The 20,423-nt window shown below is 41.9% G+C and overlaps 1 long non-coding RNA gene across 4 annotated transcripts in view; it reads right to left on the reverse strand.

Moving 5' to 3' along the window:
- LOC136794494 (uncharacterized) overlaps positions 1 to 20,423 on the reverse strand; it is a 36,785-nt gene that overhangs the window by 3,076 nt on the left and 13,286 nt on the right. Inside the window, exons 2-3 of one of the 4 annotated variants that reach the window (XR_010841360.1) lie at positions 11,413 to 11,631; positions 3,174 to 3,366 (exon numbers count right to left, since the gene is read on the reverse strand). This is a non-coding gene — a long non-coding RNA (uncharacterized lncRNA). Of the gene's footprint in view, positions 1 to 151; positions 1,427 to 3,173; positions 3,367 to 11,412; positions 11,688 to 20,423 lie in introns of those variants that run through there. The other 3 variants (XR_010841358.1, XR_010841359.1, XR_010841357.1) reach the window with 3 other exon arrangements.

The raw sequence follows: 20,423 nt of genomic DNA on the forward strand, positions 1-20,423 counted from the left end.
GAACTCTAGAAATTTTTAATCTTGCAGTACTGAAACTATCCATTGAGCAACAATTCTCCTTTTTGTAACTAATAAGTATTTTGTGGGAATGTGTTTTGTAACCATACAAATATACTATCCTTCACCAAGTTTTCAATTTACTTATTTATTTATATCAGTATGCACTCATTGTTTATATTTTATATAGTGGATTATACTCCATTTTTTAAAAATAAATTTATTTATTTTGTTTATTTATTTTTGGCTATGTTGAGTCTTCGTTGCTGCACTCGGACTTTCTCTAGTTGCAGCAAGCAGGGGTTACTCTTCGTTGAGATGCGCGGGCTTCTCATTGCAGTGGCTTCTCTTGTTGCTGAGCACGGGCTCTAGGCACACGGGTTTCAGTAGTTGTGGCACGTGGGCTCGGTAGTTGTGGTGCATGGGCTCAGTTGCTCCGTGGCATGTGAGATCTTCCTGGACCAGGGCTCAAACCCGTGTCCCCTGCATTGGCAGGTGAATTCTTAACCACTGCACCACCAGGGGAGCCCCCTATACTCCATTATTATCATTATTTATTTTGATGTGCAAATTATTCTAGATTTGCCTGGTGGGGGTCCTCTCAAGCTTGCTTCTATGTCCTTTTTACCTGTGCCCATTGTTTTTTGAGCATTTCTTTATTTTCCTTATACAAAAGGAGGTTCCAGGTTCATCTTGTATATTCCCTCATTGAGCCCTTAAATCAACTATTTCTCCAAGGAACCCTGGTTCCTTTTGGTGGAGGATGGTTTTTAGAAACCAAAAACTGAGTACTAGGTATGCTCATTGTGTTTGGGATATCAGTCCTTCCAGACTGTATGTGTATGCACACATACAGACATTTATATGTACAGTATATTTATTTCCACATATATTGAAATTCGTCAGTTTCCACCAATCCTAATTCAACACTACATTCTGGTTCTCCCCCTTTCAATACTTTTAACTCCATACTCTGACAGTGAGAAAACTTATGAATGTCTAGAATACTCTGTTGAGTGAAAAAAGAAAGTTACAAAATAGTATTTGCACTATGAGATCCTGTTTTTTAACGTTAATAAAGTTTATATGCATTGTAAAAAAAAGTCTAAAGGAATTTTATCAAACAGCTAGCACTGGTGTTTTGTCAGAGAACTGGGATTATGGGAACTTTGTACTTTCTATATTACATCTATATTTACACTATTTAAAATGTTGCCAAGAACAGGAATTTATTTAGTTTTTCTTTCTTTGGCCACACTGAGAGGCTTGTGGGATCTTAGTTCCCTGACCAGGGATCAAACCTGTGCCCTCTGCAGTGGAAGCGCAGAATCCTAACCAGTGGACGCCAGGGAATTCCCAGGAATTATTTTTTTAATAGGATGTTGGTAGTTATTTTCTTACTGCCCTGCAGTCACACTAAAGCTGAAAGCTGGAAAAACAAAACAAAACAAAACAGAAAGTAACTAAATACCTCACCTTCTAAAAAGAACAGCCTACATTTGGAGGTGTACCCCCATACCTTTCAATCTTCTCCTGGGCTTACAAAGAGGGTACAGAATTTGTCCTGCTGCCACCATCTATCACCTCTCCACTACTCTACCCTCATTTCCAAAATATATTAAAATATAGAGTAGGGAAGACAGCAGAGATTTCTTGAGGATAGTTGGCCTGTGGAGACTGTAGCATTTCTTCAAGGTGAGTGGGTTCTTTCTTGTCTACCTAAAGCCTCATGCTGGGGCATGGAGGGGGAGCTCCAAAAGAATCATTTGTAAACATTACAGTTGCCTGCAAGAAGAGATCAGAATTCTATTCTACAGTTGGACATCTGCCTAGGCAGTAGATTACTGAACTATCTCATGTCTAACTGCACAGGAGAGAATAAAATTGGAGAGGGATGGCAAGGCAGAGAGAAGAAATGGGGCAATGGAATAGTCTGCACACCCACTTCTCAGAGCTGAAAGTTTCTGTGAGTTCCTTGAAGGTCAAGTGAATATCACAGAGTAGGGGGGATTGATCCTTTTTATTGTTGTTCTACCTAAGAGGGCCACCTGCCGTACAGGAAATCCCAGCATTAAGAAGCTGTAAAATATGCTCAGGGTTGATATTCAAAGTTGGATGGCATGGCTGCTGCTTAATCTGAATATGCACTAGACATAAACACTTTGACAGCAGTACTGCTGCTGTCACCCTGATAGTGGTAGCTGAGGAGTGTGGAAGAGCAGAGCCCCACCTCCCATGTCACATGTGCTGCATTTTGTCCACTTGCCTCTCCAGCTCCATTCCCTACCCTTCCCTGCCCTGCTCTATGACCTGGGAGGTTTACTTCTGTGGACATTATCACCAGTCTCCGTTGCCCTCTGGTTTCCAGTTGGGTCTGGGCAATAGGAGACACTAGCAAGAGATGAGAGGATGGGAGGAAAGAAAGATATTTATCCCCCTGTCCCAATGCCCTCCACGCTGGGCCACAGTTTTACAATAACTTCCCTCATCTTCCTATGGCCACAGCATTCGGGTGTCCCATCTCCCGTGGCTAACAACTCCTTCCCCATATCCCTTCCAACCTAGTGGTGGTACAGGCTTCCCCCTGACTACCCTTGGGTGCTTCAGCAGTCCTGGTTGGCTCCCTTAAACTTGTCCACTCCTCTGCCAACGGTCTCTTCATTAAAATCTCTTCAGTTACTCTTTTGAATGTGGGGTCTCTTTCCTGATTGGATTCTTGACTGATTTGTCAGACCACTCTCTAGTGGGGAGGTTCCTGCAGTTCCCTCCAAGAACTCCCACACGTTCTCCATGAGAGAGCCTACTTTTAGAAATCTGCCTGACAGAGGTCATCAATGGCCCATCACTGTCAGCTAGAGAAGCAACATTAACCAACAGAGGGAGGACTGTAGCTAGGGCCAGACAAATTAAGACACTCTCTCCTTCCTTCTTGCCCATCTCCCAATACTAGAGACTTAAAGAGGGAAAAGGATTATTAGAGTCTCTGATGTGGCCCAATCAGAGTACCTGTCCCATTGTGTGGATTCTAAATAAATTGAGTAATTAAACTAAGAATAACTTAGATAGATGGTAGGCAAAACATCACCTTTTTGGTGATAAAAGCTAAGTTGGGACAAACAGCTAACAGTGAGAGCCAGATAAGCTTCTAACTGAACTCCAAAATTATGCAGACTCACCATTCAGTGGAGGTAGTGCTGGACCACAGCTGCCTGCAGATATGGGGTGCTGCCCAGGTAAGACATACAACAGGGAGGAGCAGAGGAGAACTCTTGTTCCCTGCAGGCAGGCTCTCACCCAAGAAAAACGAGGAGAGAAGATGTCACTGAATCAAACATATCCAGATTATGAATCAGTAAGTCATTCCAATTTCTGTGGACAGAATAAATAAATGGAGAATGTCACACTAACCAAACTCTCCCACTTTGAAAGAAAACACTGATGTTGGAGAAGCCTTCCCCCTATTAAGGAGAAGAGGTATCTTCATGCTAGATTTCACTCCCCTACTTATGCTCTAAACAATCAAGTTCCCAACCTGTAATCTTAAATAATGAGTTTAAGACTAAACCTTTTTAACTCCAAATGGATTAGAGACTTGAACATAAGAGTTAAAACTATAAAACTCCTAGAAGAAAATGTAAGAATAAATCTTCATGGGACTTCCCTTGGGGCACAGTGGTTAAGCATCCTCCTGCCAATGCAGGGGACATGGGTTTGAGCCCTGGTCCGGGAAGATCCCACATGTCGTGGAGCAACTAACCCCGTGCACCACAACTACTGAGCCCGCGTGCCACAACTACTGAAGCCCACGTACCTAGAGCCCATGCTCCACAACAAGAGAAGCCACCACAATGAGAAGCCCGCACACTGCAACAAAGAGTAGCCCCCACTGGCCGCAACTAGAGAAAGCCCATGTGCAGCAATGAAGACCCAATGCAGCCTAAATAAATAAATTTATTTTTAAAAAAAAGAAAAAAGAAAACGGGGGCTGAATTTGAAAGATGGCCCTGGGTAACAAAGAATCTAACTCCATTTAATAAATAAATAAATAAATAAATCTTCATGATTTTGTGTTAGGTAAAACCTTTCTAGATACAACACCCAAAGCACAGGAAACCAAAGAAAAAGTAGATAAATTGGATTTCATCAAAATTTAAAACTTCTGTACCTCAAAAGACACCATCAAGTGAATGAAAAGACAACCCACAGAATGGGAGAAAATATTTGCAAAAATACATCTGATAAGAGACTTGCATTCAGAACACATAAATAACACTTACAGTTCAATAAGTGTTATCAAACACTTATTGAAAGACAAATAACCCGATTTAAAACATGGGCAAAGGACTTGAATAGACATTTCTCCAAAGATATACAAATGGCCTATAAGCAAATGAATAGATACTCAACACCACTAATCATTAGGGCAATGCAAATAAAAACAACAATAAGATACCACCTCTTATCCACTAGGATGGCTATAATAAAAAAGATAATAACAAATGTTGCCCGAGGATGTGGAGACTAAAACCCTCACACTCTGATGATAGGAAGGTACGTGGTACAGGGCTTTAGATAAGAGTCTAGCAGTTTCTCAAAAGTTTAAACACAGAGTTACCATATGACCCAGCTATTCCAAGAGGAATGAAAATGTACATCCACACAAAAACTTGTACATGAATGTAAATAGCAGCATTATTCATAATAGCCAAAAAGCAAAAATGAACTAAATGTCTATCAACTGAAGAATGAATAAATAAAATGCGTTATATTATTCAGCAATAAAAAGAAATGAAGTACTGATACATCATACAACATAGATGAGTCTCAAATGCATTAGGTTGTATATCTATCTACCTACCTACCTACCTACATACCTACCTATATATCTACCTATCTATCATTTATCTATCTAGAGAGAAAGAGAGGACAACATAGCAGATGAGCAAGAAAATATTTGCAATATGGAGTGCAAAATTCTACCTCAGAGATTAGCTCTGAATACTACAGTACAGATCAGAGGTGGAGAATCACTGAAGCTTTCATGGGGTTGATGATGTTTTGAGTGAGCTTGGAAAGATGTGTAGGCATTAGCTAAATGAAAAGGATAGAGAAAAATCCTTCCTGGTAAAGCAAATAGGATGTGGTAAATGCAAAGGTAAAAAATGAATTCAGGAAATATTTGTCAAGCTCCTACTCTGTGCTAGGTACAGTGGTGAGCACTGGAATTCTGCAATGAAAACGATTATGGGAAAAGTTCCTCAATTACCCAATGATGAGGATGATGAATAGGGTAATGCAGCAGTAACATGGCTTCTGGGAGTAAACTCCTAGAGTGAGGCAGACGGTTTCTCTAGAGACGCCAGTACCTCAAAATATGTCCAACTGGGGCTGTGAAGGTAAGTGTTGGGTGTCCCAGGCTCTGATGGGATCTCTGCAGTGCTGACAGCTTTTCCTGTGTCTCTTCCAGGTTACATACTCCTGATCATCCCAAGGTACAGTCCCCTACTCTTTGCTTCTAGTCCAAGCTGTGCCACCAAGGGATGGACAGTGAGTGACTGGCCAGGGTAAAGGGCCCTCTGAGTCTGAAGGAAGCAGGGAAACTGAGGGTGCAGCCGCGCCCCACCCCGCCCCCCAGAGTCTGGTCTGGGGACAATTGATTGGGCTGGCCCCAAAGGAGGCAGAGAAGATCTAGAAGACAGATGCGTACCCTAAAAGGTTCCCTGCTGGGTAGCTCAACTTTGCCTCGGAGTCATTTCCATGAAATTACCACCCCAAGGCACTAATGAGGTGATCTGGGAGACAGCTGGTATTTTGCATAATTCTCAGTAAGCCAGTATTAAGTGGAGACCATAAGTGATTCCCGTGTATCTTCCAAGAACAATACAGGCATGTAGATGAATGTCATCGAAGGAACAGAGACTGAGGGACACCTGGCAGCCCCGTGTTGAGCAGCCATCCCTAGGGACCCCTGGAATGGCCTTGGGAGAGGAGAGAACTCTAGCTTTGGGAATTCTGCTCCCAAATTGCCCTGTATCTGGGTCAGGCAGGGCAACGATAGCATCTCCCTGGCTCTAGGCTCCTTTGCTCAGACTATAAACATGCTCAAGCCTCATTCCACGTTTATAAAATCCTCCCTCACCTGCCTCAGTCATTACATTATATCTCCACTCCCCTTCACAGCCAGACTTCTAGAAAGAGAATGTATCAGTGTCATTAAAGCTTAAACCAGTCCCCTATCTTCCTAGCTCCTCTGTAAGATGTTACACTCTTTTGGAGTCCTCTTCCTTTAGCTTCTATAACACCACCCTCTCTGCTTCTCTTTCTACCTCTCTGATTTCTCAGAATCCATCTTTTTCACTGAATTCCTGTCCATGGCCCTTTCCTTAAATGCTGTTCACTCAGGGTCTGTCCTTGGCACCCTTCCCTTTTTCCTCTGGGTGACCTCATCCATTCCTTTGATTTTCACCAACCCCTCACATACTGGTGACCCCAGCTCCCTATCTCTTTTCTGAGCTTCCAGCCTCTGTATTGTCCTGCTACCTGGATATACTGTGGTCCCCCAACTCCATATTTACACAATTGAGCTAATCTTCAGTTCCCTCAAATTTGCTCCTGTGATATTCTTCAGCTCAGTTGGTGGTAAGACCCTTTTACTCAGATACAAAAATAAGAAATCTAAGTAGCATTCTAGCCAATCAATCTGTGTCTAATGTCATGATAATCTAACAGCTCCAACTCCCTCCATCTATCTTCCTATCTCTCACCTCAATTGCTACCATCACTAACTTAGTTCAGACCTCATCATCTCCTATATGGATTTTGCAACAGTTTGCTAACAGGTCTCTCTGCTTCTCATCCATCCCTCCCTCTATTCCATCCTCCATATGACTCTCTAAGTGATCTATCGAAAACAGAAGTCTATGACTCCATCACCTGGCTGAAAATCCTTTAATGGTTCCCCATTTTCTGCAGGATAAAATCCAAATCCTTGACTTTGAATCCATGATAAAGTCATGCCATTGGGACCTGAGAGGAAGTCTGCAGGGGGAGTATTGGGAGAGATTTTCCTCACTAGAAAAAAAAAGGATGCACGGGAGCAAGTGCACTTCTTCTTTGGAGATGAAATGTCTGCTTGTGATATCTAGAAATGCTTTGGTTATCTCTTAACCATGAGAGGAGATATTGCAGATATCACAGACATGCTAATGAAAGACAGAAAGCACTTGGATCCTGCTGATATTCCTGAGCCACTGAATTAACCAGCCCTGGAAAGGCTTACTGCTAGATTTTCTGGAGCATGAAGATAACAAATATCCTAATTATTTAAACTACTTTAGTTAGGTTTTCTGCTACTTGCAGTTGAAAGCACCCTGATACATTTATAGTATGTTTCTTTTTTTTTAAAGACCTCATTTTAACAAATGCCAAAGTTTTTGTTAAAATGAAGTCTTCTTCATTCCTCTTAGGGAGAATTAGGTCTGTATCTTTGTTTGGTTCACATAGCAATAGGTACCTTCCTCTGTTGTGGTATTTAGAGCCCAATTTTTGTTTCAGATTTCTTTTAACTTATTACAGCCAAAGCATTTACTGCTGCAATAGATAGCCAAATGCATTCCCAAATTCAATCTCTTACTTATGCAAACACAAACTTCACCACCCCTCAGAGACATATCTAGCCTGCTTTAGCCCTTAGATCAGTGCAAGGAATATAATAATAGCTAGTCAGCTACATTTGTGGGGAGCTGGGTGTAACAGCTCATCTCTGCTGAAACATCTAGTTATGCTGGACTGGTCGTCATGGAAACACAGCTGATGATGTGAGCATATGGACTAGAGCCTCTGTCTCTTACATTCCCAGTGAGGGAGGGGAGCTGGTACTTGAGAACAACATGACAATGTCCTGTATTATCTGTTGTGTTTTTTGAATGAAGGGGGAGAATAGATTGCTGTGGAGAGAGCTGAATTCAGGGTGCCGTGAGGAATTAGGACTTAGAGAGCTCTGGTTCTTCTGTAAGCAGACACTGAGTAAGGCCTGTGCACCTAAGATGTGTGCAGATGGACGTGTGGAGGGTGGAGGAATGGTGAGGAGGATGCGGGGAATCAAATGTAATGAATACTCACTGTGTACCAGACAATCTATTACAGATAATAATAATAATTGGCATGTTATGAGCACATAGTAAATGCAAGATACTTTACATCATTATTTCATTTAATCCACACAACAAACTCAGGAAGCTGATTCCATTATTCTCCCAATTTTTCAGAAAAGGAAACTCAGTAAATAATTGCTCAAAGTCACGCAACTTGGAAGCGGTAAGTCCAGGCTTGAATCCAGGGTTGTCTGTCTCTAAAATAGCTGTGGAAACCTAAGCTATGCTCTCTCTCTACTGTGATAAGTGCTTTGGATATCTTACTTTGTTAAAAAAAAACACTGTTTTGGTATTAGAGTTCACACCAAGCTTTTAAGATATAGTACAAGGTGCTTGTCTGAAATATCCTCACATATAGCAGATGAAAGTCTTTTGAACTGTTAATTGTATTATAGTGTAATTCTCATGATAATTTGGTGAGGATGCTAAAATCATTTCCATTTTACAAATGAGGAGTCTTATGCTCAGAGAGATGAAGCAATTTGCCCAAGGTCACATGACTGACGGTAAAGAGGGAGTGGAAACCAGTGAGTGTCATTCAAAGCCTATGCTCTACCTACTCCCTATCTGTATTAGGGCCAGGCAGGCTGCCTCTCTCTGTCCATTGTGGCTTCTGTTGCCATATTGGGTTGACTCTGAAGCCCCCTCCTCTCTGACTGAGAGACTTACATATCTAACTGCCTTCTCAATTTCACAGGCAAACTTAACAAAACAACCAGACCAAAACAACCAAAACAACCACCATCACAACAGGAAAACCCAACACAGCCAAAGTTGCACTAAAGGTCTTCTCCCCCCAAAGCTGCCCCTCCTCTCATACCCTAATCCCAGTAGATGGCATCATCATTTACCCTATTGCTCATTCCAGTAACTCACGGTACATCTTTAACATTTCTTCTCTCTTCCCTTTTTCATATCAAATCCGTTATTGAGTCCTGATGGTTCTACCACATTGGTCTATTGTCCTCACTACCCTAACCCACACCATTACCATCTCTTGTCTGGATTATTGCAAGAGCCTCTTAACAGGTATCCATGCCTCTACTGTTGTGTCTTTCCAATCCAGTCTTCACTGCAGCATACTCTCACTATCACTGTTTTGCTTAAATGATTTCCTATGACTCTTTGGAGAATGTCCAAAATCTTTAACATGGCTTCTCTGTCATGTTATAATCTGTTTCGTACTCTGGCAGCATCCTCTGTTTTTCATTCACAGCACCTATCACATTTATGATTAATTATTCCATTAATTATTTGTATGATTATCTGTTAGATGTGTCTTTACATTAGAGTCCAGATCCTTCATTCTAGTCCTCACTCTGCTAGGGACTACTGTCTATTCAGGCTTGAGCAAGAAGCAAGTTTACTGCTTTTGTGCCAGTCTCTATCGTCTGTCTTTGTCTATATCCTCTGCTGAACTCTGAGCTCCTTTGACTAGAAGAATTTGACTAGAAACCAAGTCCATCTGACCTCAGAACCTAGATTTCCTAATTCTTGCAACAGGACAAGAATTTAGAAAATAATTGTGCAGATGAGGAAACAGAAGCCCAGAGTGTCAAAGGGATTTGCCTGACATCACACAGAGCCAGAGCAAGGACTCTAGCCTGCTGGCTCCTAACCCAGGGCTTGTTCCTTCATCCCACTGTCTCCCAAGAGCAACACCTGGCAGAGAACAAGTGGAGCCAAAAAGGCACTTCCATGTCTACCTTGGGTGTTGGCAGCATGATTACTAGACTTTGTGGAGTCTCTGTACCCCTCTTCCCAGCCCGAACCTGTATTAGAGCTGAGCTCTGGATGAGCTCAGCAGGTTGTTCTTACTAGTCCGATGCAGCACTGCTCACTGGCTCTCCAGGGGTCCTGGGGCAGGGGCATCTGCATGAAGGGGACATGTCCCCATCTGGCCCCAGGGGACCTGCCTGGGTTTCATATCGCCTTGCAGTCCTTGATAAAATTGTCCCTGGGACCCACATGGGGCTCTACTAGCTCATATAGCACCGTAGGGCATATTATAGCAGGCATCCTCTCAGGTGGACAAATGGGGAAAGGGAGCCATTCTGAGAGCCCAGGTTAAACAGCCTCCCTTCCTCTGCTGGCTCAGCCTCAGCTGGGGACCCTGGGCTGCCTCCTCTGCTGGGTGCTTTCCTTCGGGACACAAACTTCTGAGCCCCAGAAATCCTTCCCCTCCTCAGGCCATTTCTCTTCATCCTGTACCATTTGTTCCAAGCTCATTCACCACCCACTTGTCAAGAGGTCTAGAGGACTCCACCTCCACTCCTATTGTTCTGCACCAACCGCCTGAGTCATGGCTGTTCCCCTCCTGGTTCTCACAATCTAGGGAAAGAGCCCAGGAAAGAACCCCAGGTGGTTTTGGGAGTCACCGAAATTGCATCAACTCACCTTCTTTCAGAATCAGACATGGGCTCATTAATGGGACCTTATAGGCACAGACCCTGACTGAGGGGTCAATTAGGATGGTGGGGGGAGAGACTCAGAGCAAGGCAGTGGGTAAAGGGGAGCCAAGGGCACTGGACTGGAGGTCAGGAAGCCTCAACCTGTCCCTCCCCTGATGTGTGACCTTGGGTAAGTCTGGTCCCTTTGCTGGGCCTGGCTCTCCTCGGCATGGTCTGGGGAGTTATTCCCAGTGATCTTGGGGATCTAGGATCTTGGGCAGAGTGGACATGCCATGATGAGCTCTGTACAGTATATTAAGGAAAATATAAGGCAAGCACTTAAAGGCGTGTTATATGCTTTCTTAGGAAATAATTTTTGTTAGACTTGTTTAAAGTATTCATTTACTAAAAGTATAGGTGGCGTACAGATACATCAAAACACGGGACAGTGGTACGTCAATGACTGCTGCTTGAGCAATGTGGATTTAGGGAACATTCCATTTCCCCTAAATGGTTCCTTTTACATCTTCTCGATTGTAAAACTCAGAGCTAAATTCAAAACTCAGTCTCAGAAATTGTATTGATCTTTATATTAGCAGGTATGTGTTCTCTTTTGCTTTGAATCTGATTTCCTTTCTGCGTCTAAATTATCATTTCTCTGTGGAGCTTTCCATTGCAAGCTGTGGAAATTGGAAGGCAGTGAGGTATCATGATATATACAAATCACATTCAGAATTAGAGAACTAAAAGGCATATACATCTGACGAACAGGGATTGACATTAGCTTAGTCCTTCATAATTTACAAAGCAGTTTTCACATATCCTTTCTTACACCATTTTTTTTTGTCTTCATTAATAACATGCAGAGTTACCTGTTGTGGTAAATATTATCATTATTCCCATGTCAAAGATGAAAACTGAGGCATGAAGCAGCAAGAGGACCTGCTCATGGTCGAATGAGTTGAGAGGCAGACCTAAGTCTGACTCCTGTTTCCATATTTCTTCAGTGTGTGGATGAAAAATTGTCACTTGTCATCTTCTTCTACAAGGATTAGTCACTAGCCACTGCAGTCGCTGACCTTCAACACATCCTGAAAGGAGTTCAGGGCTCAGATCAAGAGTGAGGCACTCTGTGCTCTGGGAAAAACTGACAGAACAGGCCTTCAGACAGATATTTTCAGGAGAAGAATTTATGAGCCCAATTCTTGCGTCTTGTCATATCTAGAAAAGCACTGAGATCATTAATGGAGACACATCTGCTCCGCATGAGTAGCAGCAACCCTCTGCCCAAATGTGTGCTTGACTGCATGTAACCTTATTCACAAAAATCACATACATACTGACCTCCACCCCTGCCTCCTCCCAGCAGTTCCTCAGAGCTCTCTGAGAGGCTGTTTCCCAGGCTATAGTCTTCATTTTGCCCCACATAAAATTTAACTCACAACCCTCACGCTGTGCTTTTTTTTTTCAGTTGGCAAGTATCACCATAATTGCTTTGTTTTTGTGTTTGTGAAACTAGACAGATTCCCCCTTGGTGGGGACGGAGGGGAGGAATGTAGGAAGTGAGGCATGCCCCAGGCTCTGAGCTTGCAGCACATGGTTCCCACCTCCCAGGCTCATGCCTGCCTTACCCGGGCCTGGCCGGAGCCCCTCTGGGTTTACAGCTCTTATTCGGGCTCTGAGCGCTCAAGGCCATCTTCAGCAGGTTGGGGCACTTGCAGAGTCGCTTCCCCTAGTTGGCTGGGCTTTTCACAGGCTTAAAGTGTCATACCTCTGTGAGCACAGCCTGTTAGCAGCCCAGGTCAGCAGCCCTGGGTCCTTCCAGAGCCACCCTTCCAAGTGCATCCCCGCCATCCTGCGGCCTGAGTTTCCTCTGACTTGCCCAGCCTCTGTCTCTGCCGTCTGTTCCTCTCTCCTTGTCATTACCTGTGCTCTTGGCTCTAGGAGCAGTTCCCCAGGTTTCCCCAAGCTCGAGAGCTGTGCAGAATGTTGGGAATTGTGGCAATGGTTTCCTAGGCATATGGGCAGTCAGCAGGTTTTTCTTAAAAAAAAAAAGTGGGGGAAATAAAACCCACCTCCCTGAACCTCCGTAATATTTAAGGGAGGAAAACATGAGAAAAGCATGAAGGAAACATACAGAAATTTCTTCTAATCATCCCTGCCTCCCAACCTGAGGACTGACTACTGTTAACATGTTAGCATCTGTCTTTCCATATTAATATTTTTTATGCCTATAATAGCATACATTGTTTTCTCTACAGAAAAAAAAGGCACCAAAAGAGTTACTATTTTGTAGGGTTCTTTGGTTTTTGTTTTTGCTTGTTTGTTTTTCTTCTTCTTAGCAGTAAATCATGAATATTTTCTATGCCAACCAATATTCTTCTACAATATGATTTTTAATGATTGTACAGCATCCCATTATGGATATATCATAATTTATTTAATCAATACTCTTGTTTGGCATTTTAGTGGTTTCCATTTTTTTTTTTTGGCAATGCTGTGATGAGTATTCAAGAACTTACATTCTGATGCATTATCTCTGATTATATTCTTACATTCTTGGAAGTAGTATTGCAGGGTCAGACAGCATCCACACATTTAAAGCTTTACTCCAGTTCTACAGTGCCTGTATTTTTATTTTCTTTTATTATTATTATTTTTTTGCTGTACGCGGGCCTCTCACTGTTGTGGCCTCTCCCGTTGCGGAGCGCAGGCTGCGGAGCGCAGGCTCAACGGCCATGGCTCGTGGGCCCAGCCGCTCCGCGGCATGTGGGATCCTCCCGGACTGGGGCATGAACCCGTGTCCCCTGCATCCGCAAGCGGACTCTCAACCACTGCGCCACCAGGGAAGTCCCTACAGTGCCTTTAAAACTCAATTTTATTTACTGTAAAAACAACATTAGAGCAGTAATAATGAATTCCTCAAAAGAAACATCACCCACAAACTTCCTTCTCTGACAAATCAGTTGCTTTTTTTTGCTTATGTTCCTGTCCATATGCAGAGAGGAGTCTTACATGATTGTGTTTATGCCTATGTTAGGCTATTATAATTCCCAGGAATGCATAGTCATACAGGCTTCAGGGTCTAATTGAAACCATTTAGCTAAAAGGGAAAAGAGTCCCACCAAAATTCAGCAAAAGGGGTTGGAATCTGGTAAATCTGTTGGACTGGAGCTGGAGAAGCTGTTCTAGATCTCAGGCAGCTTTCCAGAACTTGGTCAGACCTCCTGAGATCCATGCCAACACGCTGTCATTTACCTCAGTTAGCTACTCTTTGTGCTGTTGCTTCTTTCTGTGTCTCTTTCTCTCCTTTCCCCTGGCTGACTTCCTCACACTCTGCTCTGTATCTTTTTTCAGCCTAATATTTTCCAGTTCCAGACAACACACATATTCACAGCCTTTCACTCCCATACTTGACCTCGTGATCTACATGTCCTTTAAGCTTCAGCCCCTGATGTGGTTTGCCTGATTCTCTTAGTATTCCCCCAATTCCAACTCCAAAGGATGAGAAACCTGGACAGACAAGATGGCAGAGTAGAAGGACGTGAGCTCACCCTTCTTGCAAAAACACCAAAATCACAACAAACTGCTGAACAACCATAGACAAAAAAACACTGGAACCTACCAAAAAAGATACCCTACATCCAAGGACAAAGAAGCCACAACGAGATGGTAGGAGGGGCACAATCGCAATAAAATCAAATCCCATACCCGCAGGGTGGGCAACACACAAACTAGAAATTAATTACACCACAAAAGTGAAAGTTCTGAGCCCCACGTCAGGCTCCCCAGCCTGTGGGTCCAGCCACGGGAGGAGGAGCCCCCAGAGAATCTGGCTTTGAAGGCCAGGGGGGTTTGATCGCAGGAATTCCACAGGACTGGGGGAAACAGAAACTCCACTCTTGGAGGGCGCGCACAGGGTCTCATGCGCACCAGGACCCAGGGATGAGAAACCTATTGGTCCAGTTTACTCCTGTTTGAGCAGAGTTTTACACCAAAGTATCTCAGAGGATGTTAGCCCCTCCCCCGCCTCCAGCCATTGGGCTGTATGGAGAGGAGGGGACATAGAGCCAAATGTCACAGAATAGGGTTGTTGGGCTACTTTACTCAGCAGGTGCTATGGGTGATCCAGTTCCTTAAAAAGTGATAGCGGTAAAAAAAAAAAAAAAAAAAAAAGAAAGAAAAGAAATAAGAGGTATAAGGATTAGTAAGAAAGAAAAAAAAGTGTCACTATTTAAAGATGATATGATTTTCTAAAACCCATGAAAATCTATAACTTATGAAGGCTTATATGTATAAATCCATATGTGAAAGTCAACTGTATTTCTATATACCAGTATCAAACAATTGATTATAATTTTTAAAATGTATAATTTACAAAGATGTCAAAAATTAAGGTACTGAAAATAAATATATTATTTGTACACTTTAAGAATAAAACGTATGTAAGAAAAAATAATACATAATGGTGTGCTATGGTACATCTTTTCTCAACTCTGCATTCAGTGACATCATGTTGGTAGCTCAAAATCAGCCATGGTGAAAATATTTACATCACAAATATTAGAAATACTATAATTACAGTTTGATTTATTGTTTTGTTGATTATCTACACTCCTTCATCAATTGTAACTGTAAGTTGGCTATAGATACAAGAGTTAAGGAAAAACCAATGAAAACACTCTGAGAATCAACTGGCTATATGAAATTTACAATAAAGAGTATTGTATATAAAAAAAAAGTGATAGCGGTAATGGAAAATAATCTGAGAAAGAATATATATATATATATATAAATGAATCACTTTGCTGTACACCTGAAACATTGTAAATTAACTGTACTTTAATTAAAAATAAAAAAGATAAGGAACCTGAGCTCCAGTGAGACTAAAAAAAAAAAAAGTGATAGCAGCTATTATAGGTAGCTGGGTCTTTATGTATAGTACAATAACATAGATAAATTATGTATTCTAGTGTTTGAATTATTTTGTCATAAGCATATAAAGACTTCATACTTATCCAGCTTAACGTGGGCATAATAGTTCATCCAGTGGGTAGATTGCAATTTGTTTAAGCTATCTCCTATAGTTAAATATTTAAATGTACTGGCTTTTAAAAAAAACAATTTGGAAAATTCTGTAATGAACAGCTTATCAGTATATATATTTAGTTTTTTTAGATTTTTCTCTTCGGTGTTCAATTAGTAATGTTTTTAGCAGCAAGGAAAAGGAGGTTTCTCTAAATGGCCTTTCAAATTAGGGGTATCGTTCTCATATAATAAGTTACTCAAAGGCAAGACTGCTGGCTTTGGTTCCCTTGGCCTTTTTCTCATGTCAGTGTTCTCAAAATGGCTGCTGAAGCTCCAATCATAAAATCAGTATCCAAGGCAGAAAGGAGGAAGAGATAACGCTGGTTCAGGTCTGCGTTTTGTTTTTATCGTCCCAGAATCACCACCAGTAGACATAGACTTAGGTCTGTCTGGCTAGAATTGTGTTACAAGGTCACCCCTACCTGCAAGGGAGGCTACAAAAGCATCTTTCCAACCTCTTTATTTGGAGGCAGCAAAGAAGAAAAGAGACAGTAATGTGCATTAAACCAGCCTTCCTGGTGTGGTCACAAGGGCTTCTCAAATGTGCTGAAGCTTCAGAAAGCTTCCTGCAAATAACATCTTACCTGGAAGCCTATTCGGAAAGCAGATAAATGTGGAGTTGCTTTAGTTGAAGTGAGGATGGGGGCTTAGAGCTTTATGTGGTCAACACCCCATCACCCAGCCTTCCAACTGTCCAGCACCTATATCATCTTGCAATTCATACCCAAGTTTTCTGTTTGGGGACACTCCCCATATGTGTGGAGACTTGGGAGAGAATTCCCATTTCCCACTGGTAAGCCCAAGACGGATATTCTTCACCCCCACCTCCTGCTTTCTTGCAAAACCCAAGGCATGTGATTTAGGCTCAGTTAGGCATTCTTTTCTATGTCTTTGAATCAGGAGCATGTGACAGTATGGGGATGATTGAGGTCATTTTCCTCTCAGCAGCAGGGCCACATGCACCAGACTCTGCTCGCTCTGAGACGTGTAGTGTGGTTCCAGCTCCCTAGCCTGCTGGAATTGTCTTGTTTTCTGTGGGCTTTCGGAACCTGCTTGTATAGCTTCCCACTGATTCTGTGAACCTCTGAGTTTTTGCAGTGCATTGACTTTTGGCTTAAGATAGCCAGGGTTAATTTCTCTTGCTTATAGATCCAAACCCTGTCTAAAACATACCTTTCCTTACAGTCCCATGGACAATTCTGTGGAATTTCTAGGGTTGCAAGGAGCATAGTTTAAAATCTGCTGTCTTAGGAGTAACCCCTTGGAATGGAATTAAGGGACAAAGGTACAAACAGTTTAAAGTTTCGTGATAATTATTGCCAAAGAGCGTTCCAAAAGAATCGTGTAACTTTACTTAACCACAAGCACTGGGTATTCTCATTGTTTTAATTTTTGCTAGTATAATGACAGGGAAATGGTTCCTATTAATGTTTTAATCTGCACATACTTGAAAATATGAAGTTAAACACATTTCCTTATGTAGATTTATGGTTGTATTTCTATTTATGGAAGGGATCTGTTTATTCAAGATTTAATTTTTCTTTTTATGATATCAACTTCATATAATTTATATATTAATTCTTTGAATATTTACTGCAAACATTATTCTATTTTATCTTCCTTTTGTTACTTTTCTTTGCACAGAATCTTCACATTTTTTTTTTTTTTTTTTTTTGCGGTACGCGGGCCTCTCACTGTTGTGGCCTCTCCCGTCGCGGAGCACAGGCTCCGGACGCGCAGGCTCCGCGACCATGGCTCACGGGCCCAGCCGCTCTGCGGCATGTGGGATCTTCCCAGACTGGGGCACGAACCCGCGTCCCCCGCATCAGCAGGCGGATTCTCAACCACTGTGCCACCAGGGAAGCCCAGAAGCTTCACATTTTTACGTAGTAAAATCTGTTCATCTTTTCCTTTGTGATTTCTTCTTTGCTTCAATACTTGAAAAGTTATTATTCCTCCAAAGATCTGATAGTTAATTCAATTTCCTGCCAGTTTTTCTGTGATTTGGCTTTCATCTATTTAACTTTTTTAGCCATCTGAGATATATTTTTTGAGTATTGTATAAAGGTATGAATCTAAATGATCACACTGAGTTTTAGACTGATATGCTTTTGTAAATAAGCCAAGCCTCTGCATTTGTGTTTTGCTTTGATTTGAGTTTTAGTAATACAAAGAATATGGTGCAGGGAGCTGGGGCTTGTTATTGAGACAAATGTGAGTACAATGGAGAAAGAACTTTAGACAACTGAGATAGAAACAGAGAGAGAGGGAACGACTGAAACAGAGACAGAAAAGCTGAAATAGATACTGAAATAGAAACAAAGAGAAGTGAAGACTCATGGAGAAAAGACAGTCTCTTCAACAAGCGGTGTAGGGAAAGTTGGACAGCCGCATATAAATCAATGATGTTAGAACACACCCTCACACCATATACAAAAATGAACTCAAAATGGCTTAAAGACTTAAATATAAGACATGACACCATAAAACTCCTAGAAGAGAACATAGGCAAAATTTTCTCTGACATAAATCGTACCAATGTTTTCTTAGGTCAGTCTCCCAAGGCAATAGAAATAAAAGCAAAAATAAGCAAATGGGACCTAATCAAACTAATAAGCTTTTGCACAGCAAAGGAAATCATAAACAAAACAAAAAGACAACCAACAGACTGGGAGAAAATATCTGTAAACGATGCAACCAACAAGGGTTTAATTTCCAAAATATGTAAACGGCTCATACAACTCAATAACAAAAAATAATCCAATCAAAGAATGACAGAAGACCTAAATAGACATTTCTCCAAAGAAGTCATACAGATGGCCAATAGACACGTGAAAAGATGCTTAACATCCCTAATTATTAGAGAAATGCAAATCAAAACTACAATGAGGTATCACCTCACACCAGGCAGATGGCCATCATTAAAGTCTACAAATAACAAATGCTGGAGAGGGTGTAGAGAAAAGAGAACCCTCCTACACTGTTGGTGGGAATGTAAATTGGTGCAGCCGCCATGGAAAACAGTATGGAGGGTCCTTAAAAAACTGAAAATAGAGTTGCCGCATGACCCAGCAATCCCACTACTGGGCATATATCCAGAGAAACCTATACTTCAAAAGATACGTGCATCCCAGTGTTCATAGCAGCGCTATTTACAATAACCAAGACATGGAAGCAACCTAAATGTTCATCTACAGATGAATTGATAAAGAAGATATATATGTGTATATATATATATATATGTGTGTGTGTGTGTGTGTGTGTGTGTGTGTAATGGAATACTACTCAGCTATAAAAAAGAATGAAATAATGCCATTTGCAGTAACATGGGTGGACCTAGAAATTATCATGCTAAGTGAAGTAAGTCAGGAAGAGAAAAACTAATACCATATATCACTTATATGTGGAATCTAAAACATGACACAAAAGAACTTATTTACAAAACAGTAATAGACAGACATGGAAAACAAACTTATGTTTACCAAAGGGGAAAGGGGGTGGGGGAGGGATGATTAGGAGTTTGGAATTAGAAGATACACAGTATTATATATAAAATAGGTAAACGACAAGGTCCTACTGTATAGCGCAGGGAACTATATTCAATATCCTGTAATAAACCATAATGGAAAAGAATATGAAAAAAAGTATATATATATATATAAAACTGAGTCACTTTGCTGTATACCAGAAACTAACACAACATTGTAAATCAACTTACTTTTTTTTTTCTTTTTTTTTTTTTTTTGCGGTACGTGGGCCTCTCACTGTTGTGGCCTCTCCCGTTGCGGAGCACAGGCTCCGGACGCGCAGGCTCAGCGGCCATGGCTCATGGGCCCAGCCGCTCCGTGGCATGTGGGATCTTCCCGGACCGGGGCACGAACCCGTGTCCCCTGCATCGGCAGGCAGACTCTCAACCACTGCGCCACCAGGGAAGCCCCAACTTACTTTAATTAAAAAAAAAAAAACAACGGAGGTCCAGTGCAGGAGAGGGTTTGGGTGTCTCAGGCCTGGAGCTTGGCTTGGTGACCACTGAGGCTGGGTAACTGACTGCAGAGGCTCAGATGATGTCAAGGATTAGCAATGGGGGATCTCCTTCTGCTACAACTGCTCCATCCAGCTTTAGTCTGTCCATTGAGAACGCCAATTCCCATTCATTCTCCAGTTGGCTCCAGTTCTGAGGGATCTCAGGGGCCTAGAGGAAAGTATCTTTCCTTTCTCCTATTCACAGTCTTCCTTCTCTCTGGTTTGGCTTCAGGCAAGCATTCAAGGAAGGACAAGATCCTGAAGACCAGTCATCTAAAATGGCCACCAGTGGGGGCTGTATTGTCTGAATGTCTCTGCCTGGTCCTGAAGCCCCATTATTATCCTTATTAGAGGGGTTGAGTAATTGTACCCATCAATAAAAGGTAGATGTGGAATTCGAACCCTGGTCTTATCTAATTCCAAATCTTGTGCTTCTTTCCCGTGCATCAAGATATTGGGCTTATCCCACATCTCCACTAAAAATTGTCTTCTCCAGAATGCCCTTTGTCTCTGCTTATCTATATATGTCATCTTCCCATCACATCAGCCTAAAGGGCTGTTTCCCACCTCTGATTTCCTATAGCTCAGGCTTCATTTGGCACTGAGGCCTTACTTTTAGGCCTGTCTTCTACTCTTACCTAAATATTGTGGTATTTTTGTCTTGTCTCCTCAACTGAGTTATAACTTGGAACTATATTTTACCCCTTTGGACTTCCTTGCATCACTTCACACTATGCTGTCCAGTTATTGGTTCATTCATTCACTCAACAAG

The sequence above is a fragment of the Kogia breviceps genome, chromosome 7, assembly GCF_026419965.1.
Source record: "Kogia breviceps isolate mKogBre1 chromosome 7, mKogBre1 haplotype 1, whole genome shotgun sequence".
In the NCBI taxonomy this organism is placed as follows: Eukaryota; Metazoa; Chordata; class Mammalia; order Artiodactyla; family Physeteridae; genus Kogia; species Kogia breviceps.